The sequence below is a fragment of the Carlito syrichta genome, unplaced genomic scaffold, assembly GCF_000164805.1.
Source record: "Carlito syrichta isolate Samal-C Ts95f unplaced genomic scaffold, Tarsius_syrichta-2.0.1 Scaffold287926, whole genome shotgun sequence".
Lineage (NCBI taxonomy): Eukaryota > Metazoa > Chordata > Mammalia > Primates > Tarsiidae > Carlito > Carlito syrichta.
The window spans coordinates 154,250-171,236 of NW_007232022.1; positions in this window are offsets into that span (position 1 = coordinate 154,250).

Here is a 16,987-nt window from a genome sequence, read left to right on the forward strand (position 1 = left end):
CACACACACACACACACACACACACACACACACACACACACACCCTCCCTCCCTCCCGGGTCTGGGAAGAGGCTTGGGAGTCAGACAGATAGCCCTGACTGGGCCAAGGAGAATACCCTGAGCGGCTCTGCCCTGGAAGACTGGAGCTGCTTCTGGCCTGGAGCTGCCCTGGACTCAGGCCTATGTGTCTCGGTGAGAACATTTTGGAAGGACTGGCCTTGTTAATCTCAGTCCTCCCTGTCAGCGCCCTTACTCCGGACCCCAGGACATGAAAGGCTCGATGATGCTGATTTTTCTTCACAAATGATGCAAAGAAAGAGGGGAGATGGTGAAACCTCTCATTGTCTTTTCCTCCCCAGCACTGTGACCTTCTTTCCTTCTCGTTTGGTCTCTCTATGGAAGCAGAGTTTCCAGGACTGATGTTCTTAATCTAGGCAGTCTTCATCTAAAGTCTTTTATTAGGAAGACTGTTAAAGAGGCGGAGAGAACTGCAGGGCAGGGGCACTGTTCTAAGTGCTTTAGATGAATTTAACCCCTTGATCTTCATGCAACCCAATGGAATAGGTTAGTTTCCCCCCAAAATCAGCTCCATTGTACAGGTGGGGGAAACTGAGGCATGAAGGAGTTGAGTGACTTGCTCAGGGTCACCCAACTGGGAAGTGGCAGAGGTTAAATTTGAACTGGGCAGCCTGTCCCAGAGGTCTAGGCAGAGCTGAGCTGGTGGTCCATGGATTGCGGGGAGGTTGGTTTTTATCCTAAAAAGGGGCAGGATGGTCAGGGAGAGGATTTCCTAGGTGAGCCTGAGCCTTGAGCTTGCATGGAGGTCACTGTGACAGACACATCTCTGGTGCATAGGCTGAACCTGGGCTGCACACCAGAATCACCCAGGAACATTTAATATGCACCCACTAAAAATCATGGCTGCGATACACACTTTCATAGATTATTTAATTTAATTTTATTATTATTATTTTTTGTCTCACTCTGTCATACAGGCTGAAGTGCATGGCTACCACAGCCTCAACCTCCTGGGGTCAGGCAATCATTCCATCTCAGCCTTCCAAGTAACTGGAACTACAGGCATGCCACCATACCTGGCTAATTTTTTAAATTTATTGTAGAGACGAGGTCTTACCAATTTGCCTAGGCTGGTCTTGAACCTCTGGGCTAAGGCAGTCTTCTCACCTTTGCCTCCTAACGTGCTGGGATTATAGGCATGAGCCACTGAGCCAACGCATGGGTAATTTTAATGTGTAGTGAACTTGGAGAACTAATGATATGGTCATGCACACATGAATCACCTGGTGATCTTGTTGAAATGCAGGTTCTTATCCAGTGGATCTGGGTCAGGGCCTGAGATTCTGCATTTCTTTTTTTTAAAATTTATTTATTTATTATAAAGATGTGGGGTACAATTCAGGGTTAGGTATACAAACATTGATCATGCAGGTACCCTTGTTGATGAGGTATGCCCCTCCCTCCCCTAGCAGTTTCCCTCAACTGCCAGTCCCACTTCCCCTTCCCTGACAGTTTTCCACTACTGCCAATCGCTTTCTTATAGCATTATAATTGTTCAAGGTCACCTTATGAGTGACAATATATGGAACTCAGTTCTTTGTTTCTGTGATAAATCACTGAGTATGATAGACTCCAAGTCCACCCAACTTGCTGAAAAGTCCATATATTTGTCCTTCTTTATGGCTGCATAATATTCCATTGTGTATATGTACCACATTTTTTTAATTCAGTCCAGCTTCGATGGGCAACACGGTTGGTTCCATGTTTTTGCTATTGTGAATAGAGCTGCAACAAACATACGTGTACAGGTATCTTTTTTGTAGAATAATTTGAGTTCCTCCAGGTATATTCCCAATAGGGGAATTGCTAATAAGCTCCCTGGTGGTGCAATGCTGCTGATCTATAGACCACACTTGGAAAGAGTTAGGGCACTCAAGAGGTGGGAGGGGTTGGGATTCATTCATTCATTCATTCATTCATTCATGCATATTGGATTCCAACTAGTGTTCATTTAGCTCTTAGTCTGTGCCAGGCAGGTGCTTGGAGGCCAATGAGACTCCATGCGCTCACATCTTCTCAGCGAGGTACCCAGCAGACCCCGGTCCCAGTAGCTGGGACACAGTGGTAAACAAAACACAGTCCATGCTTTGTGGAACTTAGGCCAGTCCAAGGGTTCCTCCTCTGGCCCTTAGTGTAGAAGGAAGAAAACCATCTTCCCTTGGGCCTGAAGAAGAGATTCTGATCAGAGGTCTATCAGGACAGGAACTGATCCCACTCTAGTGGACCTCAACCCTGGACAGGTTTTAAAAATCTCTGTGTCCAGGCTGCACCCCAGGCCCATTAAGTCAGAATCTCTGAGGGTGGGACTTGGGCATCCGTACTTTCAAAATCTCCCCTGGTGTTTCTAATACACATCCAGGGCTGACAACCACTGGTCTAAAGCCTGGGCTAAGAAAATCCCCTCTCAAGTCTGAGTGACCCCTTTTTTTTTGCTGTTCTTGGAGTTAGGGGAATTTGGTGGGCCAGGCCACGCTGGAAGGCCAGGCTTGGCTCAAGGCCTCTGTGTCAGAGAGGGGAGGGTGGCAGCAGCTCTGGCATCTTGATTACTCCTGTCTGAGCTGCTTGCATGTTGATTTCTTTCCAGTTTCCACAGGCAGAAACCTGATTAGAGCCCCTGATTAGCCGCTCTGCTGTCATTTGTCTAGATTCCAGTCAGAGTTCAGGGCCCTTGGAAGGCGCTTTGGGTAGTTGGCTAAGGAGACATTGTTTACCAGCTGGCCTAGCTGGGGCTGGGTTGTAGGGGGAGAGGGAGGGGGTAGGCCTGCCTTGTCACCGCTGGTGAAAGTGGGCACGCCTTGCTGGCGCATGTGCCTTCCATCAGGCCTGACTGGTCCTCTCCGAAACGTGAAGAGGATGCCCACAGGAGCATTGTAAGTGCATCCCGGCTTTTTTTTTTTTCTTCATACCATCTTCCCAATAAGGCTTTTGGGCGAGGGTTAATAACCCATTTCACAGATGGAGAAACTGAAGCCCAGATAGTGGAAACAATATGCTCAAAGTCTTACAGGGAGAAACTGAGACAGGGTGTTCTGACTGCTCGTTCAGAGCTCATTCCAGAGGAATTGGCTCACTGGACCGTCTAGCCCTCAGGGCTGAGGTCTCAGGAACCAAGGAGAATTAAGGGATGTTCTGGTGAGTTTGAGCTCTGTATTTAGAAATGGCCAGCTAATGACAGGAACATTGTTCGGTTCAAAAATTCTGCTAAGGTCTGGGGGATATTCTGCTAGCCTTTGGACTGGAGCTCTATGTAGGCATTTGTTGAGGCGGATGCTTTGTGGGCCCGTCTGGACTTGAGATCCTGGCCAATAAGGACTTCTAGCGTGTGTGTTCTTTATTGTATGTTTGGAAGTTGCTGTGTGGTATGGTGTCTGTGTGTGTGTGTGTGTGTGTGTGTGTGTGAGAGAGTGTGTGGAGGTGGGTGGAACATTTGGGGAATTTTCACTCTTCTGGCGACATATTCCAAAAGAAAAACGTAGCTTTCACGTCACTTAACAAATGAAGACTGAGGTATAAGGACCCAGAAGCGAATTTGAAAATGGAGGCTTTGCCCATGGGGATAAACTGCTCCAACTTTGGGCTCCATGGGTCAGCTTTGCCCAGGCACCCAAATGCAGACACCAGGGGTTTGCACCTTTACTTTCTAGCCAAGGAAAATAGCCCTTATTCCATTTGGCTATAAATATAATGTGGGCTCTCCTTTTGATCCCTTTCTATGTAAATATGCTTACCAAAGTGGGTTTCTAGAATACATGCTATTTTATCATCTCTATCTCTTGCTCTCTCTTTACTTAGTATGTGGGAACATTTTTTATATGACTATAAATTTAATTGACCAATTCTTTCTATTAGACATTTAGGTTGCTTTCTATTCATAGTTTCTGGAGATAATGTGGCAATTACAAAGATGTTTGTAGGGTCAAAGATGTTTGTAGGGTCATACACATCTTAGGCTGAATTCCTGGAAGTGGTATTTCTGGTTAAAGGGATGTACATTTTCAACAAATGCATGTTACTTGATTTCCAGAGAGTTTTACTCTTTGTATGGCCACCAACAGTGGATGGGACAGTCCATTTCCCACCTGGTTGTCAATCATGGATAGAGATATTATCATTCTCTTAAATATAGGTAGCCATTTTGCACGGGCAAAATGATATCTCTTCTTGCATTATTTTTAATTTCTTTTTTAAATTGTGAGGTTAGACATTTCTGAATGTTTACAGTCATTTACATTCCTTCTTTTTTGAGTATTTGGTTTAAATATATTTTTGCAGACATATTTATGTTTTTCTTGTAGATTTATCACCGCATCTTGCATATTGGGTATCATACATATAAATAATTTCCAGTTTGTTGCTTGTCTTTCTTTTATTGTATTAAAATATATATGAAATAGCATTTACATCTTAATCATTTAAGTGCCCAGTTCAGTGGTATTAAATACATTCATATTGCTGTGCAGTCATCACCACCATCATCTCCAGAACTCTTTCCATCTTGTAAAACTGAAACTCTGTACCCATTAAGCAACAACTCCTCATTCCCCACTCCCCCAGCCCTTGGTAACTACCATTCTAACTTTCCCTCTCTATTAATTTAAACATATATATATATATATATATATATATATATATATATATATATATATAATATATGTACATTTTGAGTCAGGATCTCACACTGTTGCCTGGGCTGGAGTGAGGTGGCACCAGCTTCAAACTCCTGGGCCCAAACAATCCTCCCACCTCAGCCTCCCGAGTAACTGAGACTATAGGCACGCATTGCCATGCCTGGTTAATTTTTCGATGTTTTTGTAGAGATGAGGTCTCACTGTGTTGCCAAGGCTGGTGTCAAACTCCTGGGCTCAAGCAGTCCTTCCGCCTCCCAAAGTGCTAGGACCACAGGGGTCAGCCTCTGCACTGGGCCCTGTCTTTTTCTTTATGGTTTCTGAGTTTAGATCCTTTCGCCCTCACCTTGTGCCAGGTCCTTCAAGGATGAAGCATATTTGCCTGTGTCTTCTTTTATGGTTTCATTTTCCCACTCATCATTTTAATTCATTTGGAATTTATTTTGAGGAAAGAGTAAGGCTAGGGACTGGCTTTATTATTAATTTTTCTTGAATGGTAAATTATCTAATACCATTCGTTTGAATAATCTAAACTCTGCCGCTGATCTGAAGTAGCGTGTTTATCATGTACCACGTTCTTGTCTAGACCTGGGACTATTTCCAAGTGCTCCTTTTGGTTCCATTGTTCTGTTTGCCTGTTCTTATACCAGTGACACATGATTTTATTTCTCATTGCTTTATCATCCATTTTGAAACCTGGCAATGCAGGCACCCCTCATCACTTTTCCTTTTTACAGTGTTCGTGAATATTCTTCTGTATTTAATTTTCAAGGTTAATTTATTACTCATTTTGTCAAGTTTTAAAAAATCTCATTGAGATTTTGACTGGAATTCCATTGAAAATATTTATTAGTTTAGGAAGAATGAACATTTTAATATTTATTAAAATCTTATCTTTTTTTTTCCTTTGGAGACAGGGCCTTACTCTGTCACCCAGGTGAGAGTGCAGTAGTGCAATGATGTAGTCATAGCTCATTGCAGCCTTGAACTCCTGGACTCACGGGATCCTCTTACCTCAACATTGTGAGTAGCTGGGGACTGCAGTTGTGTGCCATTATGCCTGGCTAATTTTTATTTTTATTTTTTTTTTAAGAGATTGGGTCTTGCTATGTTGCCCAGTCTGATTTCAAACTCTTGACCTCAAGCAGTTCCCCTGCCTTGCCTCCCAAAATGCTGGGATTACAGGCATGAGTCACTGTGCCTGGTCTGTGTTCTTACTCAAGAAGAAAATACATCACTCCAATTCTTTGTTCTTTATCATCTTTGCGTAGAATTTTTCTTCATATATGTCTTGCGTATTTCTTGTCTAAATTATCTTCAGATATTTTATGTTTTGCAGTTTCTATTAGAAGTATGATCTTTCTCCTATTTTTAAAAAACTGGACATTCTTGGTATATAAGAAAACTATTGTTATTTATATATTCATTTTTTAGCTGCTACTGTTCTGAATTATTCTGGTTTTTAAAATGTTAGTCATCTGTTTGGATTTGCCAGTTAGACAGTTGGAATACATTAATACATTTCCCAATATTTAGACATTCTTATTTTTTTAAATTTTAGATTCAAGGAGTACATGTACAGGTTTGCTATGTGGGTGTATTGCGTAATGGTGAGGTCTGGGTGTCTGTTGATCCCGTCACCTAACTGGTGAGCATGGTCCCCAGTGGACAGTTTTTCAACTTTTGTCCCCCCCTTCCTCCTCTCTTTAAGAGTCCCCCGTGTCTGTTGTCCCCATCTTTATGCGCGTGTGTATCCAGTGTTTAGCTCTGACTTATAAGGAAGAACATGCAGTATTTGGTTTTCCGCTTCTGTGTTAATTTGCTTAGAATAATGGCCTCTGGTTGCATCCGTGTTGCTGCAAAGGACATGATTCGTTCTCTTTTTTATGGCTTTTTTGTAGTCTTCCATGGTGTATATGTACCACATTTTCTTTTTTCTTTTTTTCTTTTTTGAGTTGGAGTCTCACTCTGTCGCCCAGACTGAAGTGCAGTGGCCGCTCCCGGCCACCGCAGCCTCCACCTACTGGCTCCGGCGATCCTTCCGCCTCAGCCTTCCGAGTAGCCGGAATTACGGGCGTGCGCTACCACGCCTGGCTAATTTTTTGATTTTATTGTAGAGATGAGACCTTGCCTGCCCAGGCGGGTCTCGAACCTGTGGGCTCGGGCAATCCACTCACCTCAGCCTCCCAAAGGTGCGGGATTACAGGCTGAGCCAGCGAGCCTGGCTTACCACATTTTCTTTATCCAGTCCACCGTTGATGGGCACCTGGGTTGGTTTCATGCATTTTCTTTTTTTTTTTTTTTTTTGAGTCGGAGTCTCATTCAGTCGCCCAGACTGGAGTGCAGTGGCCACTCCCGGCCACCGCAGCCTCCCCTGCTGGGCTCCGGTGATCCTTCCGCCTCAGCCTTCCAAGTAGCCAGAATTACAGGCATGCGCTACCATGCCCGGCTGATTTTTTGATTTATTGTAGAGATGAGGTCTCGCTGCCCAGGCGGGTCTCAAACCCATGGGCTCAGGCAATCCACTCACCTCAGCCTCCCAAAGGCGCGGGATTACAGGCTGAGCCACCGAGCCGGCTCATGCATTTTCTATTGTGGCATTCTTGTACTTCTTAGACAAGCCTCATTTAACCATGGAAGATTTTTACATGATCACTGATTTATTCAGTGTTTTTATCTCTTCTTGGGTTAGTCAATCTGAGCAATTATTAATTTCCAAGGTCATTTATTCATATTTCCCATTTATTACATAGGCCTACCAAATATTTTCTTTTAAGTTTTCTGATTTTCCACATCTGTGTTAGGTTCTTTTTTAAGGTGTTGACTTTGTGTTTTTATATCCTCTGTCTTTTCTTATGAGGGTTTTAATGATATTAAAACTTTCAATTTATTTGTCAATTTTATTTTTTTCTAGCTCATTAATATGTTTGTTAAATTCTTTCTCTTGCTTTCTTTAGATTTGCTTTGTCATTCTAGCCCCCGACTTCTTGAATGCTTATTTTCATTATTTCTTATTTAGTAATGATAGTTTACTGTGCATTTTCTTGTAAGGGTAGATGTTTATTCTTTAGGTGAATAGTTATCAAAGTTGAACTGAATGCTTTCTGACTTTCCAAGTTGATTTTTTCCTTTGCTTTTGCTTCTTTCTAATTTTATTGCATTGGGCTTTGAAAGTGTGGCCTGTGTTATTTCCACATTTTGACATTTATTGTTGTTTTGTTTAGTCAATTTTGTGATTGTTCCACGGCTTCTGGGAAAGCAGACACACACTCCGTTCACAGGGTACAGAGTTTGACACGTATCTGGTGACTCAGTTTAATAAATTACATTATTGAGGAACACTCTCTAATACTGATCTCTGTTCAAGGCAGCTGGCAGCTGTGCACACAAGTTGCAGATGTTTGTAGGGTCGTGAGCACTGGGGCTGGGGAAAACTGGTGTTTTTCTCTTCCATCACAATCCAGTGTTCCTGTGAATCAAGGAATTACTAAAGTCCCGAGCTTGACAGCAGACCAGGAAACAAACATAAGTGACCCCTGAGTAGCTAAAAGAAAGAGCATAATGTCCATGTGCTCCCAAGCTCCAATGTGACCAGTGTCAAACCCCAGGCCACAGTTAATCGCTTCTGCCTTTATGTTGTACCCTGCCTTCTAGTGAACTTGGTGATGAGGCTTCCTGGTCCATCAAGGACTGAGAACAAAAATTTCAGACAAGTGAGCCAGGCGTATGGTTGACAACCAGTGAAGAAAAACGTATCTAAGTCCTCAATGAGCGCATAGGATGGAGCCTAGCACAAACGTGCAATCACCAGTGCAGTGAGTATGTGCTGGACAGCTCCCATTTTCCCCTGAAGCCTTGCTCTCCACTCTTCACCCTGTTCTGTGTCCTTTGAAGCGGGTATCAATCCCCAATCTCAACTACATCAAGGCCTTCTAGTTGGGTTTGGCCCAAGAGGATTGCTTTCCTGGGGGAAAGAGGAGATGAGATTGATATTACATCCCTTATGCCAGGAGCCCTCGCCACACAACCCTGTCCCTGGGCTCCAGTAACTACTCCTACCTTTGCTGCTCTAGGACTAGGGGTGGTGTCTACTCCAGGGCGCTGCGCTGGTTCCCATGGTTTCCCTCCTCCCAACTACACCTTTGTACATAGTCTCGATATTATACTCTTCTCTCAAATTACCCAATTTGAACGTTCCATCTGTTTCCTGCTGGACCCTAACTGATAACAGAGCTGGTAGGAAACTTAGAAATAATTCAGTCCAGGCTCCTCATCTTTTGGTTGGGACAGTGGCATGTTTAAGGTCACACAGAATGTGTATGGTTGGCTAGAACTATAATTTAGAACCCTGGGGTCTCAGTTTGCCATTCTTGCTTCTCCAGCATTCTCTCTTTGTATCAAATTTTGTTATATATAGAGGGTTAGGATTGACTGATAAACATAGAAGAATATGAAAAATAGATCAAAGATTTACCACCCTCTTCATTGGAATCAGGCCCAGCTAATCTGATCTTTTGAATCATTTTAGGGGAGTGGGAGGGGAGGTAGACATATGTGCTCTGCTTCTTATTTAGATTCAGCATTCTTTTTTTCTTATCTGTATTTTCTACTTTCTATAATAAAAAAGTTACTGTAGTAAAGAAGTAAGACAGACTTTAAGAAATGCTTTCAGTCGAAAACTTCTGGTGCTTAAAAAGAGTAGGCAAGTCTTCAGCTTTTTAGAGTGCTCACCTGTTCATAGTGGTACAGTTCTGGAAAGTTCTAGAATCCTGGAGAAGAGACTTTTACTGCATTACTAGATGAGGACTAGCTGGTCCCAGATCCCATAATGGCTCTTTGGAGAAGGTTTGTTGCAGAGTTCAAAATAGGAGAGACTTTTAAGAAACAGAATTCAGAGAATTTAAAAAAAAATCAATTTATTAGTATTAGAATTTTTTTCAGTTTTTTAAATTAAAAAAAAGAAAAGAAAAATCAATGAGGGATTTATTGTGGCAATTTAGATGCCCAAAATGGAGAATCACTTAATGAATAGCTTTTGGGATGTCTTAGTTTGTTTTGTGTTGCTTTAACAGAACACCTGAGGTTTGATAATTTATATGAAAAGAGGTTTATTTACCTCATGATTCTGGTGACTGGAAAGTCCTAGAGCCTGGCACTGGTGTTTGCTTGGCTTCTGGCAAGGACTTTTGTGCAGTGCCACAGTATGGTGGAAGATCAAGGGGGAGGTAGACATGTGCAAAGAAGCAAAACACAAGGGGTGTCCTTGCTTGATAACAACTAACTCTTGATAGCAACTAACTCTTGCATTTCCATGAGAACTAATCTATTTCCAAGAGCACTAAGACATTAATTTATCTTAACCACCTAATCACCTCTTAAAGTCACACCTCCCAAAACCATTATATTGAAAACTAGATTTCAACTTAAGTTTTGGTAGGGACACTTAAACCATAGCACTGTCCCACCTTTCTGACCATTATACTTTATACAACCTCTTGGAGGAAGAGTCTTTTTTCATAGCCCACATGCTCTAGAATTGAACCCCCAACTAAGCTTCAGGGTCTTAGCTGTCACAGAATAAACTAAAAATGAATCCAAAAGCTTATGGCTTAAAACCAGTGTAAGTTTATTCCTCTGATTTATTAATAGTCCAGCATATTCAGGTGAGTGTCTCTCCATGTGGTGATTCAAGCATCCAAGCTTCTTTCATCTTGTGGCTCTGCTGTTCCTCAGGGCCTTGTTCTAGTCTGCACGTTACACAGATTCTACACATCGGAGGGGAAAAGAGTGTGGAGGAAGCATTCTCCCTTTCATAAAGCTCCCCTTTCAGAAGTAGCACATATCACTTCTGTTCACATTCCACTGGTGAGAATTAGTCATTTGGTCACTCGTAACTGCAAGCGAAGTTGGGAAATGGAGACTAGCCTTGTGCCTGGAAGGAAGGGGATAACAGGCTTGGATGGAAACTAAATCTCAGAAAGATGAAAGAAACTGCCCAGAGTTATACAACTTGTGTGGCAGGGTTGAATTTGTGTGATTTTCTATCCCATGCACTTTCCACTACTTCACAGTGCCCCAAGAACTCAGATAACCAACAGTGTGAAGACTGACACCTTCTATCTGCAGAATGTTCTATAGTCAACAAAGTTGCCTTCAGAGTCACCATTTCAGTCACTTCTTGTGGTTAGTAACTTCTCTCTTCCACCTCACTCTCCTGGTCTCTCTTATTTCCACTCTTCATAGCTGGGCTCACAGATGTCCCACCTTAGGGTGTAATTTTAATTCTTGAGTGGTTCCTGAACACGTTGGCTTCTGACTCTGAAGAGATGCACACAGTGCTTGCTTCCTAATTAGCCAAATTCTGGGCGCCTACACGGTTCCCCCAAGTGGCCGCTTGCTTTATCTCCTAAAATCTCCAGATCCCCTGACAGGGCTCCTCAGCCCGACTCTGGGCCTGCATCCTTCCTCCAGCCCCTGTTCAGGTGCCCCAGCCTTGGTTTCAGCTCTAAGTTCTTCTCCCCTAAGAATGTCTAGGGCTTCGATTCTCTTGGAAGCTCAAGGTGCCACCTGGAACTGCACCTTGTGCCCTTGAAAATAACAGGCTCTGTCTCCTAGGACTGGAGTCAGGGAGTGTCCTTCTTTCCAGATTCATGATCTCTGGATGGACCCTGTGTTGAGGCTTCCATCACCTCCTGGGGAACTTTGGTGTTGATAATGTGGAGATCTCTGTGACCTGTTTTATTCTTCCACAGATCACCTGGCCTGATTCTAGTCTCTTTGCCTCAAATCGGCGTGAATTAGTCTATGTTCCTGCTGAACTCTGAGATACAATAGCTCTTTGAGATAGGCATGAACAATACCATTGTTATCCTCTCTTCTCTTCTATTTTTACAGCTGCAGAAAAGATGGTTCAAAATGTTAAACGATGTTTCCAGTGACACAACCAAGGCTTGAAACTGAGTCTCCTAATTCTGGAGTTATTCATAGTAGCACAGGGAGTTATATTTGAAAGAGAGTGTGGAAATCACTTAGTCTAACCACTCCACACTCCCTTCCTTCACCCCGGCATGTCATAAGGAGGAATCTGAGGTTACTAGGTTCGCTAGAGGCATGGTAGCACTAGAAGGTTAGTTTCTTTAGCCATTTTCTCTGATGTCTTGCTGCTTCAAAAACTGTGGGAGGGTCCTACCCTTGACCCCCAGCAGAATTTTCCTGAAAAGCTCGTGATACCCAAGATGTCAGAGGAATCCAGGGCTGTGTGTGCCAAAGGCATTGCCTTATTTCTGATGACAGGTATAGGCAGCTTTCTTTTTATTCAAAGACAGTGGTGTTCAAATCTGACCCAAGTGTCAGACAAAAATCCAGAACGCGTGCTGGGGAGGAGTATCCACTCTGCAGATAAGGAAGGATGTCTCAAATGGTCCCAGGTATATGAAGGCTGGGGAATTACAGGCTTGGAGATCCTTAGGCAGGCAGCCCAGGGAGCAGGAATTGAGGGTGTAATATTGATCACGTCTAACCTCAGATCAGCTTTCAATTCCAAGTTGCTGAGAAATGCACTTGGTCCTGACTGGGGGTCTGAAGAGCTCGGCTCTGCCAACCACATGACTTGATTTTCTAGGACACTTAGTTGATTCTCTTCTTTGGGTCCCAGTAAAATGCTCCTTCACCCACTGGCAGATGGTCACTGAGTCTCATGTATCCAATCTCTTGAGATTCTCTCTAGTTCTTCTTTCTTCTCCATCCCTGCTGCCAGATTCTTAATCCCAAACAGTCTCCTTGCTGGCCCCTCTCCCTTCAATCTGGCTTCTCTCCAGATCTGAAGACAATCAGCCCCTGCATATAGCCCCTGAGTGGCTGTTGGTTACTCTTAGACTAAACTTTAAACCAGCATGCCATTCAAGGCTCACCCCTCTCCTATCCCGCCCTCTCTGCTGACTTCATGCTGGCCCTCCCAGGTAGCCTCATGCCTCTAGTGTTTGCATGTGCTCTGCCCTCTGCCAACAATGCCCTTCCCTCTTTTCTTTTTCTTTTTTTCTTTTTGAGTCGGAGTCTCACTCTGTTGCCCACGCTGGAGTGCAGTAGCTTGCTCATGGCCACTGCAGCTTCGCCCTCCTGGACTCAGGTGATTATTTAGCCTCACCTGGGACTACAGATGCATGCTGCCATGGCTGGCAATGGTTTTTTTTTTTTTTTTTGTAGAGAGGAGGTCTTGGCGTGTTACCCAGGTTGGCCTTGAACTCCTGGGCACAAGCACTGTACTCGCCTCTGCCTCCCAAAGTGCTGGGATTATAGGCATGAATCACCTCACTTGGCCTAATGCCAGACCCTCTTGATGTAAAGTCTTGCACCTGGAACTCACTTACTTTCTCTTTGCTTCTCTTCTATACAATGACCGTCTTGACTTTCTTATGACAAACTCTCATTGGGAGGGATGATGCCTAAGTTGGGTGCTCCTCAGACACACCAAGCTTTAAGGTCACAGAGAAAGTTTCTTTCCATTCTGCTGTTTCAGAAGAGCCCTGGGTTCTGCCTGAGGCAAGCCAAGGAGTCACAGGAAATGTGATGGGTATTAGGCAGGGTGTTGGCAGGAATCGAACATTCTGAGTAACAGAAGAAAGTTTAATCACAGAAGCACTTGCTTGGTGACTCAGTCTGTAATCCCGTGCTTTGGGAGGCTGAGGTGAGTGAATTGCCTGAGCCCGTGAATTTGAGACCCGCCTGGGCAACTTGGCGAGACCTCAACTCTACAATAAAAAAAAAAAAATTAGCCGGGCATGGTAGTGTGCACCTGTAGTTCCAGCTACTTGGAAGGCTGAGGTGGAAGGATCGCAGGAGCCCAGCAGGTCGAGGCTGCAGTGGCCGGGAGCATGTCACTGCACTCCAGTATGGGCGACAGAGTGAGACTCTAACTCAAAAAAAAAAAAAAAAAGAAAGAAAAGGTGTGCCAGGGTTTAGGGAACACATACATGATGGTGGAATAGCCTAGGACTACTGAAAATGGGGAACTGTTGCCACACAAAGCTTGAAGGGGCAGTTACTTGTCCCAAAGAGAGAGCCGTGTGGAGAGGTCATCTGACAGGAGCTATGGCCCTCATTAAGGGACACGGACAAACCACAGTGACCTAGCAGGCAAGAGCTGGAGAAATCAATATCCCACCTTCTCTTCCCCTGGGGACCTCCTGTGGATGCCTCTCATTGGACATACCTAACCAGAAGGTAGAGGGCCAGAGAGTTCATCAATGAAGTCCGTAAAGGTCAGCTTCTCAAGACATGGACCAGGGTGGAGAGTGGATCTGCAGGGGAAGATATGGTAGAGATCCCGTAGCATCCACAAACAGACTCATCACACTGGAGTCCAGTTGGGGAGAACCCCCCATGCACAGGAAGCTCAGATTCCATGTAGTTTTAGTTTTGGTTTCCAAATCCAACTCACCATATACATGATGAGATGGATTTGGAATGCTGTAGTGGTGATGCCCCTCAGTCAGAGCTGAAGGTGCCAGGCTCCGGGGTAAAGCTGCCAAGCATAGGCACTCTGGTTTGTGGAGGAGCTGGAAGTGGTGCTGAGAATTCTGGTCTTTAATGCTGCTTTGTGTCCACTCTGTAGTATCACCACCTTTTCTGGCTTTGCTTTGGGGCTGATGTGGTTGGCAGGAAGGCAGCGAGGCACTTCTAGATGGCTGGAGGAAAGGCAATTACCAGACACTTGTGATTTTTCTCGGCAGGTAGGGACAGTAGAACTCACCACCCCCTTTTTTTGGCCTTGAACTTCACACCCTGGAATGGATACTTCCAGGGCAGGTTGAGTACAGTGTGGCCCAAAAGTCTCAAATGATAGAGTTCCAGACTGGAGGCTCCATCTTGAAGAAGAGCAAGGACTAATGGAATGGACAGGTCTTTTCTTTCTTTTGCCACCCAGCATTCATTCCCTCTTCTGACAACAGTACCTTGGTTTCCTTTGGGGTCCCTCGTGTCTACTTCTAGTTTTAAGACTCAGTGAAAAGTGACTCCAACCCAGCTCCAGCCTGACCAATCAAACTACACCCCTCTGACCTCAGAGAAATGAATTGGGGATGGTCATGTGACCCAAGCCAGGTCAATCAGAGCCAAAGAAACTCAGTTCAAGGGACATCGTGAAGTTATCAGGGAATATGTGTTTTCTGCTGTAGATGCAGAAAAAAGCATGTGATGTGGACCTAGAGCTGCTGGAAACCAGTCTTGCCAATATAAGGGAGACTGTAGTTGACATGAGAAAAGCAGAGATAATGAAATGGAAGGAAAGAGGCTGGATCTTGATGGTGTTAACTATCGGATCCAGCTGTTCCTGAATCCACTTTTCAGTTAAGTTAGCCAGTGAATTCCCCTTTCCTGTCCAAACTAGTTGTATTTTCTAGCACTTGCATCTTAAAAAACCCCTGTTAGGATGGATGAAAGGGAAGCGAACATTGTCTCCAGGATTTGCTGTGTGTGGCTCAAACAAGAGCCACCAAGTGTCAAAGTAATAGGCTCCTTTGGAGGGCCCTCTCCCCGACAACCCCACTTGACAGATGAAGAAATGGCAGCTCAGGAAGGGGACGAGATCGATTGGAGCGGTCCATGTGCCACTCTGTGGCAGTTCATGTTTCAGAATGTCCACAGGGTGTCTGTACCGGGTGCTGATGGTTGCCCTGCTGAACCCTTCTCTACCTAGTGGCACTTCGTGGGAAACAGTGCTCTCTGTCCCTGGGGAAGGATTTCAGACTCTCCCAGTGGGATGCTTTGTCCTACCCTTTAATGGCAGATGTGACAGAGGTATGTCAGGGGCCGTGGTGTGTAGGAACCTAAATGCAGAATCCAGAGTGGTGCAAAACAAAGTCTAAGCTTTGTCTACATCTGTATTTTCTCTGGGTCACTGGTTGCCATCTGCTGTCTGTCAGGGAAGACAGCAATGGTGGAGTCTGCCAGGCAATTTTTATTGATGGGGATGAGCTGATAACTGGCTGAGCCTGGGGACCTTTGGATCTTTAACCAGCTATGTCATCAGTCACAGGTCCATACAGGAGATGAGAAGGCTTTTGCTTCCAACCTTTGCAATCTTACTGAGATCTCCTGACAAGGATTCTGGTACACGGCCTCTTAAGTAAAAGCATGAACTTTCTCTTTCAAGGGGCCTGAACCCCAGAATTTCGGAGTGCTGAGTGAGGAAAGGAGGGGCAGGAGGGAGCTCTGTGTTCCTCTAAGGAGCAACATTTTCTTCCAAGCTTTATGTACCCCCTGGTTTCAACTCCTAAACATCTTGTTATGTTGGAATGTAAGGGTCTTTCCATCATCGTGATCTTTTAGCCACAGGGTCTACCCTTTCCTCCTCCTTCCACCCATCCCCAAGGGGACTCCCAAGTAGGTCAGAGGGTTTTAATGGTTCAAAGTTGACCTCTCTGGGTTTCTTTACTGATCATTCTACATCAGGTTGCCACGTGATAATAACAAATCTGCATTAGAATGAATGCAGCAGTCCAATACTCAGGCCATAATCTTATATGTGCAAATGATGTATTTTCCTATAATTGAGTTTCATTTCTATTTTGTTCCTGATTCTGATCGGAGGAAGACAGTAAATCCAGTTGGTTCAGATTTTCAATGTGTTTAAGGTTTTACCTCCCTGTTTTTTAGTGCTGTGCCTCAGTTCTCAGGCACCCAAGAATGAGGAGCTTTTGGTGTGTGATCATTGATGTGGGCCAGCTGAACATCTATTGAGATACTCTTTGTCCTGTTTGGACCTTGGTTGTCCCAATACACAAGGTCATTGCTCCACCCTCGTTCCTGACTGCAGAGTTTTCTAGCTGCCACTTTCTCTCAGCTGCTTCAGTAGCACCTCGGGACTAGGAATATTCGGCTCCCTTCTCCCCAACTCTGAAGCTTCCTCAAACCATTGCCCAGACATCCTAAGAAACCAGCTCCACTCTATTGCTCTAGTACGAACCTAGGTAGGGATGGAACTGTGGGATGTGTCCTCTTCTCAAGTTCCAATTGAGAAATGAGGCACAGGGCTCTTGTAGGATTCCCAGATAGATTTGATAGTTTCTGCCATTCTCTTTCTATAGGGCTCAGTCCAGGAGTGGTGAGACAGAGCCCTTTCTTGGGAACCCACTCCACCTTCTAACTCCCCTAATTGCTGTCTTTTTCCTGTCTTCCAGTACAGGGATTATAGCATAGGAAAAAATACTCAAAATTATATAGTAGCTTGAATAATAGTGGCAAGAACACTTGTTTTTGCCTTGTCTTGATCTTAGGGAGGAAAGCAT